Source organism: Brassica oleracea, chromosome C5, assembly GCF_000695525.1.
Source record: "Brassica oleracea var. oleracea cultivar TO1000 chromosome C5, BOL, whole genome shotgun sequence".
In the NCBI taxonomy this organism is placed as follows: domain Eukaryota; kingdom Viridiplantae; phylum Streptophyta; class Magnoliopsida; order Brassicales; family Brassicaceae; genus Brassica; species Brassica oleracea.
In genome coordinates, this window is record NC_027752.1 from 15,005,392 (window position 1) to 15,010,945 (window position 5,554).

General features: G+C 34.4%; 1 long non-coding RNA gene across 1 annotated transcript; it reads left to right on the forward strand.

The window, feature by feature from the left end:
* Nucleotides 1-2,929: 2,929 nt before the first annotated feature.
* On the forward strand, nucleotides 2,930-4,871 carry LOC106293785. Its single transcript, XR_001260635.1, has 6 exons — nucleotides 2,930-3,221; nucleotides 3,624-3,724; nucleotides 3,797-3,862; nucleotides 4,258-4,418; nucleotides 4,506-4,683; nucleotides 4,807-4,871. It is a non-coding gene; the product is annotated as an uncharacterized LOC106293785 (long non-coding RNA).
* The last annotated feature ends 683 nt before the right edge of the window (nucleotides 4,872-5,554 follow it).

Sequence of the window (5,554 nt, forward strand, 5' to 3'; positions counted from 1 at the left end):
CCATGTGCATTTTGATCATATAGACTAGGATTTAGTCATGTTTAGGTTGCATTTTGCATACATGAGTCTTTATCAGGTGTTGGAGTACCACATGGAGTTCTTGGAGACATTTGGATGCATTTGGAGCTCAAAAGAGGTGATCTAGGTGATCATTAGACGAGCAGAGCGTGGGAGCGACATCACGGAGCGACATCACGGAGCGACGCCATGAGGTCGCTCCAAACTACCTCTCAGAGCGACCTCGCTGGAGCGACCCCGAGAAGTCGCTCGCCATTTCATCCCGGTGGAAGCCGAAAACGGAGCCGGAGCGACCTATCAGAGCGACCACTCCAGGTCGCACCCGAAGCCCAGAGCGACTTGGCCAGAGTGACACCCCGAGGTCGCTCGCATGTCTATCGCGTGACGACAACACAATGGAGCTAGTGTAGATCATTCCAAAACCTTGATAGTAGAGTATTCATAAAGCATTTTCTGAGTTAGCTTTTCAAAAGTTGATTTTTAGGCATTTCCCACCCAAAAGGTGTTCGATGAAATGCCTGAAACAACTCTTCTAAGCTTTTAGCATATTTTGCCAAAGACATTTGTTGTTAGAAGTGCTAAGATAGCCTTAGACCTGTTAGTAATGATTGCTTCCATATTATTCAACCAAAGACATTTGTTGTTTGAAATGTGTTAGTAAATGAACATTCATCTAGACATAGAGTTTGTTTAGAATCGTGTCTAAGCTTAAGGTTGATAGTTTGATTTTTCTTCTACCATCCTTAGTTCGAAACTTGATCACCCAAAGTCTAATTCCTATGCCCATGAGTTATCATTTTCCTTAGTTAAGAAAGTCAACTCATTTACCGCTTTTATTATTCTGAAACTGAATCAGCTTTATTCATTAGCTTAGAAATTATTTGAAATCACTGGTTGCACTTAGATTAAGTGAGTACTTGGATTCTCATTGCTTCGAATTCCCTTAGAATTGATTCGACAATCATTTATACTACAACATTTGTCTTAGGAGCCTTGAAAATTCCTAACATCAGTTGATTAAGCATAATATCATAGGATTTTGCATTAATTATTATTTATATGTTGAGTTTTGATTTATTTTTATCATCTACTGATGCTGGCTTTATAATCTAGTTTTTTATTTGCTTCGATTATAGTGTCTGGGGTTTTGCATTGGATTACAAAATTTTTATAATAAAGTTGCTCTTTTATCATTCTTTTCTACAATTTAAATTTATATTATATAGTGTGTTGAAAACTTTTGATCATGTCCAAAGCATGCATTATGCATGTGAACCATATTGTGTGTTTATTGCCTTGTCTGAGAATTTTTAGTACTTTAAATACTTCCTTGTAAGTTTTTTCCTTTCAAAAATATTTTTCATATCCTAATTTTATAACAAGATCGAAAGAATTGTAATGCCAAAAGGAAGAGACTAAAGATTACACATTTTGTACTTTTTATATTTTATTTTCTTACAAATCTGAACTTATTGCAAATCCATTTGACTAATTTGTAGTAATCCATTTATTTTAATTTTGAAATCTATATATTTGATTCTGAAATCTATAGTATAACATCTTTAAACTAATATTTTATAAATTAATATACACTAAAAATCTCTATAAAATAATATAATTTTATAGTCTCAAATTAAGTTTTTGGTTCAATTAGTATATCGATAAATTAATATCTCTAGAAACTAATAAAACAATTATAGTTTTGGTGTAGTCTCAACATTATTAATTTATAGAAGTTTCACTGTCTTGTTTAATTTTAAAATTAATGATTTATCAAATAATTCTAAATCTAAGAAGTATTTCTAAATCCACTAAAATATCATAACCCATAACCCCCACTAAGTCAATCTTCTTGTCACCAACTCTTCCTCGTCTCTTGGGACCTTTTTAACCATTTTAAGTCTACTTGAAAGTAACTCAATTTAGAATTCCATAATGAATCGCATGTCTCTAAGATCATTACCATATGTTATGCTGACCGGTCGTTACCAAGTTATGTGAAAAGAGTTCATAAAAAATTGCTTGTTGAAAGACTAGTCTACAACATCTTCACTCATTTAACGATGAGCCTTAGGCAGTAATGATGTGTTAGAGAGTGAGACAAACATCCCCAAAAGACAAATTTTTCATAAAACATAATGAAAGTCTCATCGCTTCATTATAAACATACGAAACGGTGAAACTATGTCAATCTCAGGTTGAATGAAGTCTTGGGTATTGCTAAGCTCTCTCTGTTGGGCTTGATATAATGTTTGCCACATTCATTTGCACATCTATATTTTTGTTGACTGGCTCTACAACAACGATTTTATATCACGTATTAATAAATAAGAACCATAGAATTGTAAAATATATATTGGATACATTCAAATAAACAAAAAAATTGTGTAAAACGAGGAGATACCAAGAGGTAAATGTAGTTTGCTGTTTGCTCGCCTTCCGACTTTTCTGCAGAATCTTCATACACAAATTAGATTCAAACAAGCCATGTCACGTGAATCTATATAACCATGGTTAGAAAAGAGAGAGAGAGTATATTAACCATTAACAAAAAAATGATATTCCCTCTGTTTCACAAAAAAATGGTATTTTAGTCTTTTTCTTGTTATATAAAGAGTGTCATTTTAGAACTTCAGTCCGATTTATAGTCACTTTCAGCTTAATATTAATAGCAAAATGCATTGATGTTTTAAATGAATTTATTTATCTCAAATCTGTTACTATAAAGTAGACCTTAACTCTATTCTCCTTCTGTCACGTCAGAAAATAAGGTAAGGAGGCGATGACACGTGTCTAATTCTCATTAAAGTCATTTGGACTATGGATTTTACCGGTTTTGATTGTTGGGCTTCAAAGTCTGTTATTTTGGGCTGTTAAAAAAATGTAGGTCTGCTTACATTAACCATATTCATCAATGGCGACCTTCGACATCAAGGTTTTCAACGCCTACTTGAAGCTCTGATCAGTTCAGCCAACAATGGAGATTCGAGAGGGTTATGTGAGACGGATCTTCATGACGAAACTCTGGATCTAGATGCCTTCGTGTCGTGTCATGTCGCTTGGGTGCTCCTGGAACCGTTACGAGATGCATTGATTCATTGCCATTAACGACAATCTTATCTTCTTTGACCCAATTCAAGCACGATTCCTCATTCAATGCATCTTTCTTTTCTTTCAGGCAGTGGTTCACCAATTATAAATAGGTGAGGCTTCATCCCGTGAACATCATCCCTACAAATCCTAATAACTCTTGAAACTTTTATACAGTATAATGATTTTTGTTACGTTTATTAATTTGGTTTTTGTTTGTTGATGTAAGATGATTTGAGTATCCTTTATTGATTTAGAAAGCTTGAGTTTAGATATTTTGGTTTAGTTTTTGTTTTTTTTGTTTTTAATGTTGATGTAAGATGATTTTGATTCTGTATACTGATTTAGAAAGATTTAGATGATTTTGGTTTCGTTTATAGATTTTGTTTTTCTTTGTTAGTGTAAGATTATTTTGGTTTCGTTTATTGATTAAAAATGGTTGAATCTTGATACTGTGTCGAGTTAAGGTTGCTGATGAGGCTGACAAAGCTGTTTTGTTACTCTGTCTTTTATAGGCTGGAGGTGTTGGTAAGACATACACATTCCAACTCATCGTGACCCACTGCAAAGCGTTAGACCTTCACAGTCTTACGCATCTTCAACGAGTCCCTGATATGTTAGTTTGTAACTCATTGTTTATCGCTCTTCAGTTCTGTCAAAATAACAATATGTGTCTTGGTGTTATCAGGGAGACAGCGGTGGTCTTGGAGATGATATGAACACTGGAAGCTCAACTTAAGTTGAATTTAAAAATGTAAGTCTTTTTTTGGAGCAATGTTTTTTATTCCATTTTGTAGACACTGTTGGTGCTATTGGACAAAAGTGAAACTATCAAAGGTTCAAACAATTAAATGCTATTCAGAGAAATACATGTTTCACTTCCCACGTACTTTTGAAGCTTCATAGAGAACATATTTCAGGCTAACCCTATTGTCAAAGTGCTTTTATGTTCATAAACTCATATTCAAAGTATTTTTTAAGCCATATTAGAAGTGTTCTTAAGCTTATGTTCATAGTCTTCTTTTTATGTTATTAAACTCATGTTCATCGTGTTCTTAAACTAAACATTATGAAATGTTATATTCAGATCTTAATTAAAAAATTTCTGAAAGATTTAGTAAAAAACCGTTTGTGATTTTGTTCATCTAGCTTCCGAGTCTGTTGCAACGGATCTCGATCAGCTGCAGTCAACGTGTTCATCCTACGTTATCATATCGTCTGGGTTCTTGATCATTCCTTACTGCAGATTCATCACCGTCAAAACCGTTTTTACCAATTTCGCAGCGAGGCGACTTCACCAGAATGAATTTGTACGGGACAAAAATCTTAGCTTCTGTTTTCTTTTTTTCCTCCCTCTGGTATATCTGTTTTTTACAGCCGTTTTATTTGTGGTAAAGGGCTTGGCGGAAGTTGTGTATATGATGAGAAGTGCTGAATATCAAGCTACGAAGAGATGCAACAATGTACAATTAGCGGAAGAGACTGTAGCTCACTGCCAAGCCCGTGCTTTGGAGCGTGTACGGATTTGCAATCAGAATACTGCTGAGATCTTTATTGATGATGAAGACTTATGAAGTAATAATTTTGCAATCCTTTTTTATTTGGTTTTGTGATTGTTCCTTGAAGCAAGTAACGTCTCTTTGGACAAGTGAATTTTGTCCTGACTGGGTTCATACTAATAGAATTCCCTCATTGTAGAATGATGGACCAGATTGAAGCTTTTAGTCATGACAGAAAGAGATGGAGGATACTTTATGATGATGAGAACTTTGTAGAATATGTTAGAGACAAGGAAGTCAAGGTGCAGATCAAACATTGGTTTAACGTTTTAGAAAAATGAGCAAGGTCAAATGTTGGTTTAATGTTTTAGGAACGTGAGCAAGATCAAATGCAAAATTTGAAAAAGAGTCAGCAATTGCAAGTCTGGTAAAGGGTACACAGCTTCAAGACGCCATCACATTGGCTACATCATGGTTCAAATGGTTAGACTAATAACTATAACCTTGCTTAGTTATTAGTCTGGTAAAGGATACACAGCTTCAAGACGCCATCACATTGCAATTTTATAGTTATTAGTCTGGTAAAGGGTACACAGCTTCAAGACGCCATCACATTGCAATTTCTTCGGCTCCTCCCCATACAGTGGTTGAGCCGAAGAAATTGCAATGGTTAGACTAATAACTATAACCTTCACATTGGCTACATCATGGTTCAAATGCAATAAGCTCATGCTTCTTGGAACAGAGCAAATTTATTGATCGTTTACACATGTTACATAGACAAAATAATCAACTAATTACAACAAAGTAAGAAAAAAAAAAGAATACAGAATGGAAGACATTGACTCAACCAAAGTGGCCTTTGGCTCTGATCCAGGATTGTGAAAGATGTTCCACTAGAAATTTGGATAGGCAAAATCAGTTGCAAAAAAAAAAAAAAAAAAAAA